This window comes from Miniopterus natalensis, chromosome 8 (assembly GCF_054644295.1).
Source record: "Miniopterus natalensis isolate mMinNat1 chromosome 8, mMinNat1.hap1, whole genome shotgun sequence".
Classification (NCBI taxonomy): domain Eukaryota; kingdom Metazoa; phylum Chordata; class Mammalia; order Chiroptera; family Miniopteridae; genus Miniopterus; species Miniopterus natalensis.
Genome location: NC_142088.1, coordinates 36,155,843 through 36,177,891, shown reverse-complemented (window position 1 = coordinate 36,177,891; position 22,049 = coordinate 36,155,843). Strand labels below are relative to the sequence as shown.

At 37.2% G+C, this 22,049-nt stretch overlaps 1 protein-coding gene across 1 annotated transcript in view; it reads right to left on the bottom strand.

Moving 5' to 3' along the window:
- The window catches only part of SESTD1 (SEC14 and spectrin domain containing 1), a 76,215-nt gene extending 54,694 nt beyond the window's left edge, over positions 1-21,521 (bottom strand). The window contains exon 1 of the mRNA XM_087819740.1: positions 21,444-21,521. The gene's annotated coding sequence lies outside the window, so the exon portion shown is untranslated. The remainder of the gene's footprint in view (positions 1-21,443) is intronic.
- Positions 21,522-22,049: the final 528 nt, after the last annotated feature.

Genomic DNA, 22,049 nt, shown 5'->3' with positions numbered 1-22,049 from the left:
CTAGGGCTGAGGGCAGCTATGGGGAATGACTAGTAATGGGCACAAGGATTCTTTTGGGGGGATGGAAATGTAAAATAAAAACGTGATGGTTCTGTAAACCTACTGAAAATCACTGAACTGTACACTTAAAATGGGTGAAACTTACCACATGTAAATTTTACTGCAATAAAACTGCTAAAAAATAATTTAAAAAATAAACAGAATCGCCCATTTTGTAAATCAGGAAAATCTGGATAAAAATGATGTGTACTTTAAGTATTAAAAACTAAAAACTAAAAATATGTAAGCAATATGTTCCACAAAGTCTATGAAATGAATTGCATATGCTGAACAATTTATCCCCAACTTCCACTATAATTAGAACATATGCTATGAAACAACTTCAGCTGCAAAGACAAATTTCTTTTGACACTGTGCATTCTGGATGGGGTAAAACAATAAAACAATTTTTTAAAAAAGATTAAATGGATTAAATAGAGGGAAGAAAGGAGAATATAAGCAATGATGTTGATACCATTTTTATGTTCATAGATGCCCAAACTCTATCACTCTAAATAAACTGGTACTACAAAGGCAACTTAGATTTGCTTTTTGTTTTTAACTTACAGAGGGGTCTATAAATAAATCTCTAAGGGTATCTCAAAGTTTTCACACCAACACATAAAGATATCCAAAATTTTATTGAAGGTTAAATATTTATTCTTTCAACAGCATCATGTTTTAAAACAAACCAAGTTTGCTTTTGCAAAAAGTATAAATGTGCCTTTGATTAAAAGAAAATACTAAGACTGTTCGGCATTCCCTAAAAATCAAAGGCTTAGATTAGAGTTAGAAGATGACTGTATATAAATCACTTTCAAAACATCACCTATCCTACAGTAAAAGGTGGAATCTCACATTAGTTATCTGTTTATTTCCTCAAATCTTCAAATAAAAATAACGACGAATATTACTGAGAATGTTCTGTGTATAATCACTTCATGCACATTGTTTCATTTATAACTCACAACAATCCCATGTACTTAGAATTATTGTCACCATTTAACAGTTACAGAAACAGGCTTGGTGAGACGAAAAGAGATTAACCTGCCCCAAATCAGACAGTTTCTAAGTAGCAAAAATAGCATATAAACCTGAGTCCAAGACTTAAATTACATTACTTCTCATGCTCTTGTTTAATGAAGTGACTTCTATTATAACACGAATAATAAAGGTCTTTAAAATCCCTCAAAAAGAATTGTTCATTTTTTAGGTATTAATAACATTAAGGTTATGTTTGTTAAAAAGAGTACCTAATCTTCTAGTGACATACGCTTTAATATTTTCAAATGAAATATGTCTGATATTTACGTCAATAAAGGGGGTGAGGAATATACATGGAACACAACTAGCCACGTGTTGATAACTGTTGAAAGTTATGACAGGTAAGCAGTGATTCATTTTATTGTTCTCTCTGCTTCTGCATGTTTGAAAACATCCATGATAAAACTAAGAAGACTAGATCTTTAAACATACCAACATTGTAAAAGAGGAAGCTACAAACCTTTTCTTTTCAAACTTAGCAATATTTTCTTTATTTCAAAATCAAGGCGAGGGAGTTGACTACACATAATTTTAAAACATTCACATATTCACCATCATATTCTAAAGTTCTTTATGAAGAGAGACCTGAGGATCTGGTGCCCGTGGACGGCTGCAGAGGAGAGGAGGCCAATTCTGACAAATGCAGTAACCAGATGATAAAGGGGTAGGTAGGCATGCAGGCAGAACCCCTGCCTTTGCTGCCTTGTTGGCACTGGAGACTTTTATTCCCTGTCTCTTGAGTATTTTTTCACTTTGTGACTGGAGTCATTTTCTCAGCAGTCACCCTGTCACTCTATATCACTATCACTGTATCTACTCTTTAAGTGATTAAATAACTAAGGAAAGCAGAAGTTTATGAAGTTTACGTCCACCATATTCATTCGCTGTGATGTGTAAACAGTAGTGGTTGGTCAGAAGACGAGGCAGATCTCTTAGGTTAAGAATCAATTAAGCATCATATTGTTTGACCCAGAGAAGAAAAACAGTCCAAAGGTTTTGTGTGTAACACACATTAACACTTAAGAGTATGTTTCAAATTTAAAAATTATTTTATCTATATAGTCAATAGAGCCAAAAAAGTTATTTCTCAAATCAATGTGGGTGTTGGCCCAGTCCTTATATAATGTGTCTACTTGTTTCACTGGGACAATACTGGCACACGACCAATGTACAATATATATTCATTGAATAAACTCCCTTCTCGTGATCCTGCCAGCTTTCTCATTTAGGTGCCACTAGGCAGAATAATTAGGAAGCAGAAGAAAAAGGGAAAAGCAAACTTAATTTTAAACTTGACAAAGCACTATGAATAAGCCATGCATTACTATGAACAGAATATTAAATTACATGGTTCAAGGACCTTTACTGAAACATCTTGGGACCTGGCCCATCAGGATCATGAATGAAGAGAGGCACTTTATAAAGCCCTCTTTATACTAAGCCAACTCTAACTTTTGGCTTTTACAATGGTTTATTTAACCTTACTACATTTATAGTCTAAATGAGTTCTCATTATCTATATTTCAATACTTAGAAAAAGTCACTATTTAGCATGAACATTTTCCCATTTTCTGAAATTGCAACTTCATTTTTATTACAGTATTCACCATCACTCTCTTCTCCACCTCACTTTCTCACTTTAATATCTATAAATACTTTCCAGCTCTGAGTTGTTTCTTGCAATATTTAGATGGCTCCTGACTCTAGCACCCACATCTCACTTGGCAGATTATCCTATCTGTAGAATCCACAAAAGAAACACAGAGGAAACTCTGGGATTCCTCTGGACAGTCAAAAATAAGTTTTAGCTAGCAAGTATTCCTAATAATTGAGGCAATATCATTTCTGTTATCAACTAATACTATATTCTAGATGTGAGACTGTGGCAACAGGAATTAGAAAATGTAATTTTTTTTGTAGGAACATACAAAGTCAAATTTTTTAATGAAAAACTATGGTGATTATTTACACAAAAATTATTTAAGTTTAAAAGGGCTTTCTTGAAGTGGCCACTGCCTCTAGAAAAAAGCATACCAGGTAGGTAGGAGGCACCAAAGCAGTACTTCCTGTGTTTAACGACTTGGACACTGTTTGTGGAGCCCCTGAAGACCTTAAGCAAGTTGCTTACCTCTTACCCTGGTTTCAGTGCCTTAAGAGGGCCCAGGTGCCATTCTGTGTAGGGTGTCAACACCAGCATTCTTTCATTAAATCCCCCTTTTAGTTTCAACTCATTACATTGGCCTCGATGCTTAAAATTAAAGGGACCAGACACAATCACCCTTCCTGAACCCATTCCTTATGATCCCTCTACCCTCCAGGAATCACTCTTTGATATTCATCAACCACTGAGGCAAACTGAGAGGCAGACAACCCTTTCTCCCACAAGAGGAAAAAAAGACATCCAACAAAACAAACTAGACTTCGCTACATGGGCAGAGGAGGGGACTCAAATTAGTATTCTCGTAAGACTCCCTAAAACATCGGCCCTCCTCACAGAAATGCAGAAGCATAAGAATCTTCATCTATGTAAAACTATAAAAAATGAAATCAGAACAATTAACACATTGTATGCGGGAAACGTATTTATACGTTTTACGTTGACTGGTAGTAGAGCGCGTGATAAAAACTACCCGCAAACAATGTTAAAAATGAAAAGTGCCCCGAAAAAACAACAAAGCAAAAAACTTGAATGTAACATCCTAAACAAGCATTTGGAATATTAAAAAAAACAAAAAGCACTCTGGCCCTGCCTGGTGGCCTAGCTGGTTGGAGCATGGTCCCGTCCACCAGGAGACTGCAGGTTCGATTCCTGGTCAGGGCATATACCTCAGCTGCGGGTTCAGTCCCCTCTCGGGAGTGTACAGGAAGCAACTGATCAATGTTTCTCTCTCCCTCTCTCTCCCCCTCCGTCTCTCTAAAAACATCAATGAAAAAACAAACAAACAAAAACACATATCCTAAGGTGAGGATTAAAAAAACAAACAAAAACACTCTGGATCAGAAATTTAAAACCTAAAAACATAATGGACAAAAGCAAAGAGAAATAAGAGGTGACTGAACTCAGGTAAGAAATATAAGAAAAAGACAAAATAATATCAAAATTGAAGACTAAATTACAAGGTGGTCAAGAATAAATCCAAGTAAAAAATAAAAGGCATTGAAGTGTTAAACAGTAAAAGGACCAAGAGAATGAAAATGAAATAATGAAGTAAAAATAGAAAGTTTTTTATATCAAAGATAAAAACAACGAAGATATAATTATGCATAACTGGAGTCCCTGAAAAAGAAACACAAAACACTAGAAAATAAACTAGTATTTAAAACTACAATAAAAAGAAACAAAAGATCCAATTCTATACACTACTAAAAGGATCCACTAGGTAGCAGGGAAATTGACCTACTACAAAAAACTCTAAGTAAAATGATTACACTTTAAAAATAAAAGGGGAACTAAAATAACAAATTCTAAGCAAAAGGATAAAATAATTTCCAAGAGCAAGAAAATTAACACTGGCATCAGACTTCTTAAAAACAACATATAAAGCAAGACCGCATTGTAAATAAAGAAAAAAGTGCCGAACCAAGGATTTCATTTCTGGCCAAGCTGTCCTTCCAGTAACAGGACTACAGAAAAACCACCTTAAATATGGAAGAACTCAGGGAAAGTTGTGGCCATGAGCTCTTCGTAAGAAATACAATAAAAATTGAGCTATAGCTAACTAGTAGATGATTGGGAAACTTCAGCAAAGGACTGATCATAAGGATTTAATATATTTAGTTGAAGAACTAAAAGCAACATAAAGTTGCAGTTGAAGTTTGAAGATGCTATACAGATAATGCAATTAAAAATGGAAAAAGAGAGAAAAAGAAAAACAGAGAATAAACTCATTGTTAGTTGAAATAGCAATAGGTAAGAATCAAGCACACCATTAAAATCTAACATAAAGTAAAAAGTTAAATTAAAAAACAAGGAAATGAGGCCATTTTGAAAAGGCTTAGGTACACAAGAGGCTACTAAACCCATAACAAAAAACAACAAATCCAAAACATCCAAAGAAATTTCTTTAAATGAAAACACATCATAAAGAAACAAAGAAAAATATAACTTATTTCACAAAGTATTTATAGCATAAAATCTGACAGAATTGAAATCAAATTCAACAGTCATTAAACAAAGATGATTTTCAATATGGCTCAGAAAAAAATAATCTAAGTGTTGTATGCAACAGATAACCTAAAATAAAGTAAATCAGAAAGGCTAAAAAATAAAAGGAATAAGCAAAGGCATATCAAGCAAATAGAAACAGTAAGAAAGCAAGAACAGTCATCCTGATACTAAAGAATTACAGTCAAAAAGCACTGAATGCAGCAAAGAGAAACACTGTTTAATGTTAAAAGCTACAATACACAATGAAGATATAACAGGAATAGCGATTTTTTATATAACACAACTGCCTTCAAAAAGTAGAAACTACAAGGGATGCAAAAAGACACAGAAAACCAACTTTAATTATATATAAGACTAATACACACAAACTTAACTGAATATAAAAATAATTGAGGACATAAACAATTTACATAACATGATTAAGGGAAATCTTACAGATTATATCAAACTTTATACCCTGATAATAAAAACTATACCTCCTTCTCAAGTAGACCTGAATACTGACCAAAAAAGTGATCAAATGTAGTTCTTAAAGAAAGCAACAGTAAATATCATGAAGTAGAAATAATGCAAACACTGATCATAATTCTAATAAAAGTAGACATTACAAACAAAATAAAAAAGAAATAGAGCACTCTACCTCAAAAATTTAAACTTCTGTTAAACAACTCTTCAGTAAACAAAAACAAAAATCCCTCAAAATTACATTTTCTAAAAGGATGATATTAAAATAATACATTTAATGCACCGAAAAGAGAAAAACTGTAACATGTATATAAATAATAAAAGTAAGTTCCTAACTCAAAAAGAACAAAGTAAACCAAAGGAAAACACAAGGGTGAAAAGAGAGATTTTTAAAAAGTTAATGAGGTAGAGAATTTAAAAAAATACATATCTAATTCATAAGATAAAATGATTTTTTAAATTAAGAAAATGGACAAGGTTAATGAAGAAAAAAGGAGAAAGCACAAATATATAGAATAAGGGGGAACATATACTTTCAACAATATAGAAACACATGCTACACAAGATTATTTATTGTAGTATAACTGGAATAGAAAATTACAGCTGGAAACATCCTGCACGTCCATAGGTAAGAGTAGTTAAATAAAGAATTGGTGTATCTACCCAATGGAGTACCATGCAGCTATAAAAACGAATGAAGATCATCTCTATGAAATAATATAATTTGTTAAGTGGAAAAAGCAAACTGCAAAGAATGTCTGCAGCATTCTACTTTCTGTGCAGTAAAGAGGGAAGAAAAAAAATAGACACACACATACACATTCATCTGCTCATTTTGTGCAAAGAGAAACAAAAGACAGATAAAGAGACACTCGACTAACTGCCTAGAGGAAGGATGGGGGACTGGGTGAAAAGCACGGGGGACTGGAAAAGTCAGAGAGATGGAAGGGATGACTAACATTTCCCCGAGTAGAGCTCTCTGTGTAGTTCTGACTTTCGTAACCATGATAATGTTTCACATACTCAAAGATTTATAACAAGATCAATGAGGATGAGAGGGGGGGAAAAACCACCCATTAAAACAAATCAAACAGAAAGAAATGTCTCTAATGGCATTTCAAATGAATGACAAACATAACTACACTAAAGGGGTATAGGAGGAGGGGAGAACCCAAGTGACTTTTGAACACAGTATTTTTATTATATACTCTCAGGCTGTAAGAAAAAAAAAAAAGCATAAATAAACACAGAATTCCAATAAATGGTTTTCTTTTTTTATAGCGTTAAGGATTAGCCCTTCTGAATTACAGCACTTTCTGCGTATTCTAATATTCAGCAAATAAGTAAACTAAATAATGGGAGCCAGACTTCTGTCAAAGAAGGGAGTTACAGATAGTATAAGAAAGGGGGGAGGGGGGGCTAGAATGAACCCATGATGACTGAAATAGGAAAAATATGTACTCAGTTCTTAGTACATATAGATATGGATGTGTGTGTGTGTGTCCCCTAGCTCTGTCCCATAAGAAGGTGGTGATGGCTAATTTTATGGCAACTTGACTAGGCCAGAGTGCCCAGGTTATTTGATTAAACATTATTCTGAATGTTTCTGCAAGGGTGTTTTTAAATGAGATTAACATTTTAATGGGTAGAGTAAAGCAGATTACTCTCCATACTGTGAGTGAGCCTCATCCAGTAAACTGAAAGCCTAAACAGAACAAAAAGACTGACCCTCCCCTAATAAGAGAGTTCTTCAGTAGAGTGCCCTAGGACTCAGTCTACAACACCAGCTCTCCCTGTCTGATGTTCTTCAAACTGGAACATTGGTTACCCCTGGGTCTCCTGCCTCCAGCCCTCCCCTCCAAAAACCACATGAGCCAATTCCTTATGATAAATGTTCTTATATATCCTATTGGTTCTACTTCTCTGGAGAACCCTCATAAAGGGCCTAAATTCAATGACCTCTTAGTAGCAATGGGCATATGTGCCTAGATCTAGATTTCTAAATACTATTCCCAATAAACAGAATCAGGGCTGCTTGAAAAAAAAAAAAGGTATTCCAACTTGGGTAGGGAAGGTAGAAGATGACTCTTGAACATCTTTTGCCAGAATATAAGGAAGTGCTCAAAGATTTATGAGTACATACATGTCAAAAGGACAAAGAATGATATAAAAATTATCATGTTAAAATTAGCAGGTAAAAACTTTTAAGAAAAATAGGGTATTAAGAGTCTCAAAGTACCTTCCCAAAATATACTTATTAATTATAAAGAAAAAAAAGTAATTTTACAGTAGGGAGACCTGGAGGACCCACCATAACCAAATGATAAGAATTTTTATCACTAGTATTGCAACACCAGCATGAACCTCCAGATATGATTCACTGGTACTCTGCTGTAGTATCACAGCCAAAAATGGATAACCTATCTAATCAGGAGGAAACATCAGACAAACTCAAATGGTAGAAGTATTTTTTACAGAACAAATGACCTGTATTCTTCAAAAATGTCATATCATAAAACACAAAAAGACAAAAGACGTGCTCCAAATTAAAGAAAAATAAAGAAGTAGGATAAATAAAAGTAATACATGATCCTAGACTGGATACTATACTAGGGGAAAAAATTCTCATTTACTCAAAAGGACATTAGAAAATTTAGCAAAATTTGAATAAAGGCAACAGTATTGTATCAATGTTAATTTCCTAACTTTGATGGTTGTACTGTGGTTATATAAGAAAATATGCTTGTTTTTTGGGAAATGTACAATGAAGTATTTAGGGACAAAGGGACATGTCTACAAATTACTCTCAAAAGGTTCAGAAATAAAATAACATTTTATTCCTTTATGAAAAGCAAATGTGGTAAAAAGTTAACATTCGGCTAATTTGGGGTGAGAGTATATGAGAATTCTTTGAATTATCTGTATAACTTTTCTGTAAGTCTGAAATTATTTTAAAATTTGATAAAATTATAGTATTTGATAAGCTTGCCTACATTCTCGAATGTGCGCATGCACCCACACACGTTATAAAATCCAAAGCGAAAACCTAAGAGAAACTTGGAAGTTACTCTTTTCCTATACCCTCTATATAAACGCCACAGAACCTGCTGACTCTTTCCTCTTCCACAACACTATTACCTCCATCACTGCATAACCTCTGAAAGACTTCCCTATTCCAGACTCCCCCCTTGCACTACTCTACTTTAAAATCCTGTATGGTCCTTATTGGTCAACTCTTCTGCAAGACCCAAGTCTTTTCCAGATCATGCCTCTCTCTATTTCATGTCCTTCTCGTCAGCAAAAAACCAAATGCAGTTCTCTGAACCTATAATGTTTCATTGTTTGTACTCTGGCAGATGCTCTCTCTGCTTATCTATCTAGTCGAAGAAATTCCTTAGTTTTAACTTTAGCTTAGCTTCACACAACACTCTTTGTGAGGATGTTACCATTCTCCCCCTCCTTAGTGCTAGTATTTTATCTTACGCTATTCTCTATTACACTTACCACAGAGAATAACTAAGCTGAGTGGAGATTCAATGACAGAACATATCAAGTCATATTTATTTGTGTTTTTTAAATATTTGATAATTATTTTGTTTTTTTCAATTAGTTTACTTTCAATATTATTTTGTACTGGTTTCAGATGTACAGCACAGTGACTAGACAATCATATACTTTATAAAGTGTTCCCCCGATACTTCCAGTACCAACCTGGCACCATATGCAGTTACTGCGATATTACTGACTATATTTCCTATGCTGTACTTATATCCGCATGACTATAACTACCAATTTGTACTTCTTAATCCCTTCACCTAGTCCCCCAAACCCCTCCCCTCTGGCAACCACTAGTTGGCTCTCTGTGTCTGAGTCTGTTTCTATTTTGTTTGTGCGTTTCTTTTGTTTTTTAAGATCCTACATATAAGTGAAATCATATGATATTTGTCTTTCTCTGACTGACTTATTTCACCTATCATAATACCCTCTGGGTCCATCCATGCTGTCACAAATGGTAAGACTGCATTCTTTTTATGGCCGAGTAATAGTTCAATTCCATTGTGTGTGTCCATGTGTATGTGTATACACCACAGTTTTATTTATTTATTTAATCCTCACCAGAGGATATTTTTTTCCATTTTTTTCTTTTCAGAGAGACTAGAAGGGGAAGACAGAGACAGACATTAATGTGAGAGACACATTAATTGATTGCCTACCACACATGCCCCAACCAAAGCCTTCAACAGAGGTACGTGCCCTTGGCCAGAATCAAACCTGGGACCCTTCAGTCCATGTGCCTATGCTCTAACCACTGAGGCAAACCAGCTAGGGAGACCACAACTTTTTTATCCACTTGTCTCTTGATGGGCACCTGGGTTGCTTCCATATCTTGGCTGTTGTAAGTAACACTACAAGGAACATAGCGGTGCATATATTCTTTCGGATTAGTGTTTTGGGTTTCTTCCGATAAATAACTAGACTTGGAGTCAGTGGGTCATAAGGCAGTTCCATTTTCAATTTTTTGGGAAACCTCCAAACTGTTTTCCACAGTGGCTGCACCAATCTCCATTCCCACCAACAGGGCAAGAGGGTTCCTTTTCCTTCACATCCTCACTAACACTTGTTTTTATTAATTTTTTGTGGATTTATTGATGGTAGCCATTCTAACAGGTGTGAGGTGATATCAAATTGTGGTTTTAATTTGCACTTCTCTGACAATTAGTGACATTGAGCATCTTTTCATGACTACTGGCCGTCTGCATGTACTCTCTGGAGAAATGTCTATTCAGGTCCTCTGCCCATTTTTAAATTGGATATATATATATATTTTGGTGTTGAATAGTATGAGTTCTTTATAAATTTTGGATATTAACCCCTTACCATATGTATCATTGGTGAATATCTTCTCCCATTCAGTAGATTGTCTTTTCATTTTTTTTATGGTTTCCTTTGCTGTGCAAAAACTGTTTAGAGTTTGATATAGTCCCGCTTGTTTATTTTTTTCTTTTGTTTCTCTTGCTCAAGGAGATATATCAGAAAAAAATACTACTAAGAGAAATACCAGAGATTTTACTACCTATGTTTTCTTCTAGGAGTTTTATGGTTTTGAGACTTATATTTAAGTTCTTTTTTTAAAATATATCTTTATTGATTTCACAGAGAAGAAGGAAGAGGGAGAGAGAGATAGAAACATCAATGATGAGAGAGTCGTCATTGATTGGCTGCCTCCTGCACACCCCCAACTGGGGATGAAGCCCGCAACCCGGGCATGTGCCCTGACCAGGAATTGAACTGCAATTTGCTGGATCCTAGGTCAATGCTCAACAGCTGAGCCACACCTGACCAGGCCGGTTCCCTTTCTGATAGTTCATTATTAGTGTATAAATATGCAACTAATTTCTGAATATTAATTTTATATCCTGTTACTTTACTGAATTAATTTATCAGTTTGAGTAGGTTTTTTTGGTAGAATCTTTAGGGTTCTCTAAAGATCATATCATATCATCTGCAAATACTGATAGTTTTACTTCCTCTTTTCCAATCTGGATGCCTTATATTTTTTCTTCTTGTCTGATTAACACAAGGTCGATGCTCAACAGCTGAGCCACACCCGACCGGGCCAGTTCCCTTTCTGATAGTTCATTATTAGTGTATAAATATGCAACTAATTTCTGAATATTAATTTTATATCTGTTACTTTACTGAATTAATTTATTAGTTTGAGTAGTTTTTTTTGGTAGAATCTTTAGGTTCTCTAAAGATCATATCATATCATCTGCAAATACTGACAGTTTTACTTCCTCTTTTCCAATCTGGATGCCTTATATTTTTTCTTCTTGTCTGATTACATATTTATTTGTTGAATTACTTAGAATACAATAGGTCTCTAAACACTGTTTATTAACATAAATAATTACACACGAGCAAATAGTGGAGGGTAGTAAAACATTAATAAAGTCTCAATCTACGTGTTAAAAAGTAAGAGCTAATATACGCATATATGGACACAGATAATGGTGTGGTGAAGGCCTGGGGGAAAAGGTACAGGGTGGAGGGGATAAAGGGGGGGAAAAAGGGGACATTTGTAATACTTTCAACAATAAATTTTTTTTAAAAAGTAAAGCTAAAAATATTTTAATAAGGTTTAAGATTAATAAAGATTTCACAGGGGAGAGGACATGTGCTTTTGTTTGTTATTTAATGTTAGAACAATCCTTGGACTTTTTTTTTTGCACTCATCCTTGGAAAACAAATAATCTGATATAGATTTCGATTTTCATTTTCTATAATTTGATGATTAAGGACACTTTGTTGTTCACAGGCTTTAAAAATCATGAGCTGGGACTAAAACAAATTTATGTAAATGAAATAATAAAAAACCAAAAGTAGTTTTACTTTATAATATGTACGTACAAGAATCATCTTTGGTCAAAGTGCTTTAAAAGCAGTAATTCCTGATTTAAACTCAATTCTATGAAAAGCAAATCATTGCTTAATCTTATTTTCTTGATCTAAAACTAGGCCGATAAAATCTTCTATCAGAAAGAAGTTTAAAGGAAAATATTACAAGTTCTACATTTCTCCTCCTTTCCAGAGATAAATGAAATTACTTTCTAATCTTAAGAAAAAGATCCTTAAATTACTGACATAATAGTCCATGTGAAGGCTTCCATGAAGAAAATGTGATCACATACAAAATATGTAAAATCTTAACTAGAAATTAGCACTGTTGCTGATGTCTTTGATACCTCACCTTCCTGGTTTTCCTGATGGCTTTCTGATGACCTCTTTGTCTTAAAGGCTTTGGGAGGGACCAAGCATGATCTGACACTTGCTTACCTAGCCCTTCCATTCCCACATGTTTCTATCATAGCCTATATTGCCAAGCACAAACTTTAGCATCTATTAAGAGTATATGCTCTGGAAGGTCAGGGACTGAGTCAATTTTACTTTCTATTGTATGTCTGTCCCTTTCCTACATGTGCCAAATACAACTGAGTTAGTTTGGAGATATTTTAAGTGGTAAATTTTATAAGGATTTAGTTTATTTTCTTTAGAAATAAGGAAAGTGATTATTTTCCAGAATAAGCACTGATAATCAAACATGTGTGCCAAATATGGCCATACTCCTGCTTTCAGGAGCATGAAGGGTAACTTTAAAATCTACCCCCTGATGTCTGGGGGTACAGAGACTTCCCCTACCCCTGCTCCCCAGAATCAAGAGTCCATGGGAGTTGACACCTTTAATCTCCTGCCAGAAGGAAGATACAACCATATATACAAATTCTAAAATGACCTCGTAAGTATAATGATATTAATAAGCCCCTAGAAAACTACTAGCATAATGAAAATGAATGCTCTCTTGATCTACCTGTAAAATTTCTATGATCATTAAATTCCTTCAAAATTCTTAAATTCCATAAAAATAATATATTAAATAAAGCATTATACTTATAGCTTAGGCTACATTTAGAAAAAAGAAAACCTGACATGCAATTTGACAATAATCCAATAACTCTTACCATCATTCATTAAAATTTACTTAATATAAACTATCAGCTTTTTTGAAGTAGTCCCCTCAGTCATGCCAGTTTCTATAGGAAACTAGAGATTTATCACTTAGTAAATGACTGACTGAAGGAAAAAAGTCAGTGTCATTTTATAATTCTTTGTGTATTTTTTTGTAAAGGTCACATAAAATAAACCGAACTGAATAAGTGTCCCTAAAATGAAGAAGGAACTAGAGCACCTTATTTTTTCTTCCTCAGAGGAAAGGCTTTGTGCTCACAAAATTTAATTGAATTCTTGTCTTTGATCCCTTTTCTCTCCATGTTCTCTATTAACTGACCTCTTTTTCCTTTCTTCTTCCTCTAACTTGTCCTTCTTTCCTCAGCCCTAACAACTTTCACTACTGAAACTGAGTCCTGTCAAGCTCTTAAGTTAAATACACTAACTACTGATGCCAATGTCTACCAATGTTATCATAAAATATTACAGAGCGCTGTATTTACTACTCACTAATGCCTGCTATCTCTGCTCTAGTAACAAAGTCTTTTTTCACAAGTAGTTAATATACTGTACTCTTACTAAGTATCTTAGTGCTTGACAAAATGCAAATACTCGAAGTCAGACTAATTCTCTTAAGTACTGAGACATGCTAAACCATCTAAATACCTACCAACAGGGGAACAGTTGAATAAAATATATGGTACACCCATCTAAAGGAATATTACATTTTTAAAAAAGAAAGCTCCTTTAATTCCCCCTCCCACTTTGAGGACAGGCTGAACTTAGTGAATCACTTCCAAAAATAAAGTATAGAAAAGGAAAAATAGTAACCTTACAGTGGAGAAACCTGGCAAACACAACCTTAACCAAGTGATCTAAGTTAGCATCACCAGTAATGTTACGAAAATATCAGGCACTCCCTCAAATGACATGATGAGAAGGGCAACTAAACTTTGTGTATTATTTCAAAAAATCCATAGTCCCATTCTAATCATGAGGAAGACATCAGACAAATCCAAGTTGAGAGATTTCTATGGAATATCTGACCAGGACTCCTCAAAACTGTCAAGGTCATTTAAAAAAATCAGGAAAGTCTGAGAAACTGTCAGAGGAGACTAAGGAGTCAGGACAACTAAACACAATGTGGCATTCTGGACAGGACTGTGGAAGAAGGCCTCCCATACCCCCTTTTTCCCTTTTTCCACCAACTTCATTTCTGTTTAACACACTGCAGACGTTTCATTCTAGCTGAACCAATCTGACTGCCAGCCTCCCAAATAACCAGCTTGTTTCCCAAATCCACATCTCACTCGGCAAAACCTAACTCTAAATTTAAAAGCCACTCACCCATTGTACTATCCAGCATCCTGTATATTTTGTCTACAACAGGGATGGCAAACACTGCCCATTAATAGTCCTACACCCACGACAACAACAATGCTCAATGATCACGCTAACTTTTCCCACTAAATCCACATGGTGCCTCCAACTACCTCGTAATGTAGTGCTTCACTCAGCCACCATTACTCAATCAAAGCTGACCCATGAAATAAACCCATTTGCCATATACAGTCTCTACTACATTAATCTGTTTCCCTTGATATGTTCCTCCATGTATTTCATGTATATTTACTTATATATACCCCTATTTTGTTCTGAAAAGGATTAATGAGAATTATAAGAATACATGAACCTAAGAAGTTAATAAATTAAACAACAAAAGCAAAAGAATAAAGAAAACACCAATAATGGTGCCAATAAAAAGGATAAAAAATGTACAGCATGAAACCTATATGCCCACTCTGGGGTGTGCCACAAACCTGGCCCTGGCTTTCTGGTAGCCATCAGAAAAAGGAGACCCAGTCCACAGGAGATAAACAGCTAAGTACCCAAAAGAGGAACCATTTGGCACTTAGACCAGTCATTTTTGTAAAGCAAAGAGAACACTATAGAATGAGTAAGATACACAAGACACACAACTGCCAGTTTTCAGAGGGTTGGGTTGCTTCTGACAGTATCCATCAGGAGACACCTACGGTATCTTACCAAAGCTCAATACAACTAAAGTGATTTTACAAAGAGCAAGTGCAAGCTTTAAAAACCCTATGTCCTTTTACTTTGTTTCCTCCTTCACTGCCTTCCTAATTAAAAATATACTCTTGTCTGAAAACAAGAACCATGTTTTCTACCTCTTAGATATAGCCCACCACACTTCGATTTCTGGAAGAAAAAAGAAAAGAAAAAAAAAGTAGCCTTCAATACCAGTGAGAATTTCCATAATGCAATTCCAGCCACTCTGATAAAAATTCTCTAACCTAAATATAGGAATTCCCACTTCTACTCAACAGAATAAAAATGGTAACTAAAGCCTCAACAGAGAGAATTTCTAAACTTTCTATACTATTACTGAATCACAATTTATTTTGCAATATCCCAAGACATTTTTTGTTGTTGTTTTGCATATCCCTAGCACAAGGCTTGCAAAAATGCCAAATCAATATCACTGAATCTGATCAAATAAAATGAAACCCACAGCAAAAGCTTTGGCAACCCATATCAAAGGAAAGACAATATCACTATCTTTCAAGAGTATAATCAATAGCTCTTTACAAACCAGCTGACAAAGGCAGGTTCATTTTTTAAATGACTCTGCAAGTCTGCTAGTGGATAAAGAATTATAATGTAGGTTTTCCCTACTTGTTTCCAAGAGTCTAGTTTCAATAAATGCCAAACTGCCACAGAACTGTACTTCTCACCTTTTCCACCCACACCCCATCAAAGAAGCTTATATTTCCCTTTATGACAACTACCTACTCCTTCTCCTTTACCTGGTCAAATCAGAAATACAATGAAGACTAATAAATTATTTAAGTAAAGAGGTTATAAACAACACAAGTATTAAAAAACTTAAATTACTACTCCTAAGCATCAGGACACATTAACAGTCCTCTATTTGTATTTTATTAATGGAAATCATTAATAAATTAGTAGTCTAAACCTGCATTGGTTTAGTTTTTTATACACTTAGTATTTCAGTTTGTAGTATTCTCCCCATTTGGTAGCCCCTGTATGTAGAGACACACCCTGTCATTCCCCAGAGGGGATAGCTGTAAGGAACAAAATAACATGGACAGGACTGGGGCGCGGGGGAGGCAAGTGGACACGAAGCGGACTTCTGAAAATCCAATTCCTGCACCTCTGTTTCTTCATCTAATAAAATGGAAAATGACAATTCTCTGCCTGGTAGGGTTACTGGGAGGATTAAATGAGGTAAGATTTGTTAAACTGCCTAGTAAATGCATATAAAATGGGTTCTCAAAAAGTGTTAGTTCTCTTGCTCTTTTTTTATAGGTATGGAAACAAGAAGCTGAGCAGGTGACTTGTCTAAGGCCAATGGCTAGTAAGTGCAATACACAGGCTAAAACTCTGCTTTAGGGCCTAATGTTCTTTCCACTACACCATGCAGCCTTAAAATAGCAGAACCCAACACCTCATGCTCATCCATGTCAGAGACTCATACATGCAAAGAAAAAAAATTAACAATATGAATGCCTATTAAATGCGAGGCATTACACTAATATCTTTCCTCATAACTACCCTATAAAGTAAGTGTATTTATCCCATTTTACAGACAGAAATTAACTTGTCCAAAGTCACAGGCTAATAAATGATAATGCAAGATTACTCCAGGTCTGTTTACTTTAGTACTTTTCCCAACTATCCTGCGTCAGAAGCATGTAGTTTAGAAATCATTGTCTACCAAAATTAAATTTTAAATGGCCTGGAAACATTTATAATAAATTGGAAATGTTCCAATTTATTAGGGGAAACCATCCCTAAAGCTCCACCATCCTTTCAACTTAAATTTGTTCTTGGTAAGCTAAAACAATTTATAAAAATTATGGTGACAAGTTTATATTTATATGACATGTTACAGTTTAGTATTATATATTTTTCATTTTTATTAGATGCATTTTTATTAGATATTGAAGTTTTTCATATAGTCTCACATCTCATTTAATATTTTCAAGATTCCTGTGAGGTAGGGATCATTACCATTTTACAGAATAGAAAATAGAAGTTTGAAGAGGGTAATTTGCCAAAGGTTATACAACTAGAAAGAGTAGGACTTTACTCTGAATTGTTCTAAGAGAAAAGCACATATACTCCTGCATCCACTGATTCATTTAATCATTTGCTTTTGTCAACTTATTAGAGTTAAGAAAAGAGAAGTGTGTGTGTGGAAGGATTTCTTCACCAAAAATGTAACAGAAAATAAGAACCGAAACTTGATAAACAATAAAAGCAGGAAAAATGAGAAAGGTTGTCTTGGATCTCTTTCTTCCCCCAAGGTTGTCAGGTGATTTCTAAAAGATGTTTACAGGGCAGATATTTTAAACTATTCCAGAGAAGAGGGATGGAGCCCGCAACCCGGGCATGTGCCCTGGCTGGGAATCGAACCCCGATCGCCTGGATCCTAGGTCAACACTCAACCGCTGAGCCACGCCTGGTCAGGTAGAACCTAATTTTTATCATTTATTAGTTTTTAGGTCATATGCCAGGGATAAGAAATATTTTCTTTTTCTGGAATTTGAACTACCTTTATTCTAAAAAAAAAATAGTAGTAGATAATTTGTATTTTTTTTTTCCAATTCAAAAAAATGTATTTGTATTCATTCGCTAAACAAAGGTTAGAGCCCCAGCTATGTGCCGGGCACTATGGTGGGCAATGGACATGCAAAGGTGAATAAATAACATATGGACTCTACCTACGCTCCAAGGAATTGAGAATTTTGCATGTATTTGATACAGACTAGCACATAAAAACTGAAGTATATACCCTAGTAATCCTGTACTTCGAAGTGAAAGTGGCAAACCACCTAGTTCAAAAATAAAAGTTAATTTCAGTTTAATCTAGAAAAATGTTAATGTTTATGAATAACGTGACATTGTCCAATTACTTTAATATTAAAGGGAATAAGTTAGTGAGAAAATAGAGAACATGGAAGCTGCAGAGAAAGAGAAAGCACAATGTCTTAGTGAACAGTGGATTCTAGGATTAGCTATTAAGAAGCTGTTACTAGGTTTAATTGCTCTGATTGTTTCCCCACAAGAAAGATGGAAATCATATCCACCTTATTAGGATAAGAGAACAAAGAATTTATTTGAGAAAGCATAACAAAATGTGGTGAATATGAGGCATTATGGCCACAACACCTGCTTTTTGTTGTTGTTTAATTTTTTAATTTATTATGCCACCACTTTGTCAATGATTAGCCAAGCAAATCTGGAAACACAATTTAAGTTCTGTATGCCTCATGAACTGGAAAGAATGCAGGAAGCGAAGTCAGAAGACCTAAGTTCATATTCAGACTGTTCCTCTTACCAACTCTGTAAGGTTAAAAACAAGCAAATTACTTAACCTCTTTGCACCTTACTTTCCTAGCAGTAAAACAGAAATATTTCAAAGACTAAATAAGAAAATACATAAACTTAGAAATGATTATAAATCAAACACATTTTTCCATAGAAGATATATAAATGGCCAATAGTAACATAAAAAGATGTTCAACATCATTAGCCATTGGGGGCATTAGGTCAATGCAAATGACAACAATGAGGTACTACTTCACACCCACTAGAATGGCTATCCTAGATAACATTTTAACAAATGTTAGAGAAAATGGAATCCTCATACTTTGCTGTTGGGAATGTAAAATAGTGCAGCAGCTATGGAAAAGTCTGGCAGTTCCTCAAGAAGTTAAATAGAGTTACCATATGACCCACTAATACCACATCTAAGTATACACCCAAGAGAGCAGAAAACATTATGCCCACACAAAAACTTGTAAATGAGTGTTCATAGCAACATTACTCATACTAGTCAGTGGAAATGTGGTATGTCCATATAACTAAATATTACTCAGCCATAAAAAGGAATGAAGTATTGATACATGCATAATATGGAGGAATCCTGAAAATATTTTGCTAAGTGAAAGACACAAAGAGCCACATACTGTATGGTTCCGTTTACATGAAATGTCCAGAAAAGGCAAATTCACACACAGAAAGTAGATTAGTGATTGCCAAATGCAGGGGAGGGAGAATGGGAATGACAGTGAATGGGTTTGTGGGTGTCTTTCAGGATGATGAAAATGTTCTTGAATTAGAGATATGCTTGCCCTATTTTATGCATATGCTAACACCACTGAATTGTACACTTTAAAAGAGTGGAGATTACTGTTTTTGAATTATATCTCGACAAAAGAAAGTGATTACAGAAATTTAAATTTCTGCTACTTTTCATTAGTAAATATCCTACTTTTCTCGAGATTGTGCCTGTTGCTTGCAACAGCTATGAAAGCTCTTTGAAGTTAGACATCACGTGGATAAATGGTATCCTTAGTGAAGTCAAACTACTAATTATGCTAGAGAAACTTTCTATAGGTCACATTAATTTGGTATAATTTTATTTCTTCAAAAGAAAAGTCCTTATTAATATCAAGTGTGTTTTTAGGAAGTAGAAAGAGCTTCAAGGAGTCCTATTAGGCATGTGAAAAACATAGGTCAAAATGTATTATTTTCTGCTTTTTTAAATTAGTAGACATTTAGTTTTCAGATATGCCTGTCAAACAAAAACCCAAGTAGATAAATTTTGCAACCTCTACCACTTCACATGTTCTGCATTTTGCTGGCAGACTTCTAGGTCCATCTATCATCAGCTCCTAATCTCATCCATCAATTATTCCTTCCAATCATTATTCATAGGGGTTAAAATGCTTGGTAAACTCTTTAAATGTAATCAAGTCATTCCCTAGTGTGGGGGAATTTACAGAGCAGGCCCACTTTTTAGGGTTAAATTTAATCTAGATTGTTTGAATAAATATACAGCAAAATTGTTTCCTGGAATTTTGGATGTACAACCTATAGAGCTGTGTAACCCTTTTTAAATCCTTAAGGAATGTTTTCATGTATTTGGTTATGGGGTAAAAAGAAAGTCACCAACTTCTGTCCACACAAAGTATTATGTATAAAAGCTTCCTGGTTCTAGAACAAAGAAGTAGTTTATTGCTCAAAGCAAAAGGAAGATATTTTCCTTCTATTTAGTATTGTTATACTAAAATAGCACACCAATGAAACCAGCTAGGTAAGAACATGACCCAAGGTAAACAAAGATAAGCTCTTCTTTATTATGTATTCTTCCTTTGGGGGGGCAAGGGAGAATTTCTCATACCTAAAAAAATAAGGTTTGTTAAGCCAAAGAAAACCATATGGATTAATATTTTCCAACGCTGGGGTATTCTAAGTGGCAATTTTAAGTGAAGGTTTGCCAACCTATGCTAGGATGCATGGTGGGTATCCTTGGCACAGACAAAATGTGAAGAAAGAGGTGACCTGTCAAACAGCTGCTATCAAGTTACTCGCTCAACAGCACTTCCAACTTCTCGGATGAGGTCTGCGAAGGAGAGGAAGGTGTCGGAGCACCACGAGAACCACTTGGGCTGTCACAGCAGCCCCAAGGCCAAGCCGTGCATCCCAGGGTGCGATCCCACCCGCACCCTCAGGAGCCGACCAGACTGCGCCTCTCTTCTGATGTGCGTCTACCTAACACAGAGGAAATAAATACATGGCCAGAGATCTGGCTGCCCTCCCTTTGTGGCTCCTCCGAAGGCTGGAGGGACGCTGAACACCCTGCAGGCCCGCGGACGCCAAGCCCCACGCCGGGAGGGGGGTGTCCAGGAGCCTTGGCGCGGCGTCCCCACCGCCGGGCGGGCCGGTGCCCGGCCACACAAAGGAGCCAGCCGCGGGCGCCGGACGCGGGGAGTCGCCCCCGAGCAGGGCGCCACATCTGGTCCCGCACGCCGGAAAATACGGATTAACGCCTAAACCTGTTGCACGATCTGGGTCCCTTTTACCCCAAAATGAAGAAGGGCGGTCGGGAGGCGAGACGCGAGCGGCCCGGGCTGTGCGGGCCGCGGCCGCACCCGGCGGGCGGCATGGAGGCAGGGGCGCCCGCCCGGCTTCCCACCTCCGGCGCTTTGTCTGCGGCGGCGGCCGCGGGGGCTGCGGCGGGCGGGCGGGGCGCCTTTCCCTCAGCCGAGCGGCCCGCCCCGGGGGAGAAAGCCGGGCCCGCCGCCGCCGCCGCCCGCGCTCGCCGCCCCGCCGCAGGCCTGCGCGTGCCTCCCGCCGGGCCGCCCGGGCCACACGGCGCCACACTCACCTGGCTGGCGCTGGCGCTGGCCACCGGCAATCCCGGGCGGCGGGGAGGACGCGGGGACGCGGACGGACGCGGGCAGAGGGCGAGGCGAGGCGGGAGCAGGCGGGCTGGGGGCGGGGCGGGGCGGAGCGGGCCGGGCGGCGGCGCGCGCGGCTTCAGTCACTCGTGGCAAATCGCGTCCGGCCCCTGCGTGCGTCAAGCCAGGGGCGGCGGCGCGGGCGGCCGGCGACCTCCGAGTGCCCGCGGCCCGACCCGCGTCCGCAGGGCCCCGCACGCTCCTGGGTAGCGGCCGCGCGGAGACCCCGCCCAGCTTGGGAAGGGGGCGGGCCGCAGCCCCGCGGGAGCCGGGCGGGGCGGGGCGAGCGCGGGGCCCGAGGCGCGGCTCCGCGGACCGGTCCCGGCGCGGCGCGCAGGTGGCGGCTCCCGAGCCCCGGGCGGACGGGGGCCCTGTCGGCTTGGCACCTTGGCGTGCCCGCTCTCATCCTGAAACGTGGCGTAGGTTCGAGGACGTGGTGCAGTTTTTCAAAATTCTGACATTGTCCCCGCGGTGTGTTGGGATTCCTTTGCCCCCAGGTACCTTCCAGGAAAGGCGCCGAGATGCCCCCCCAG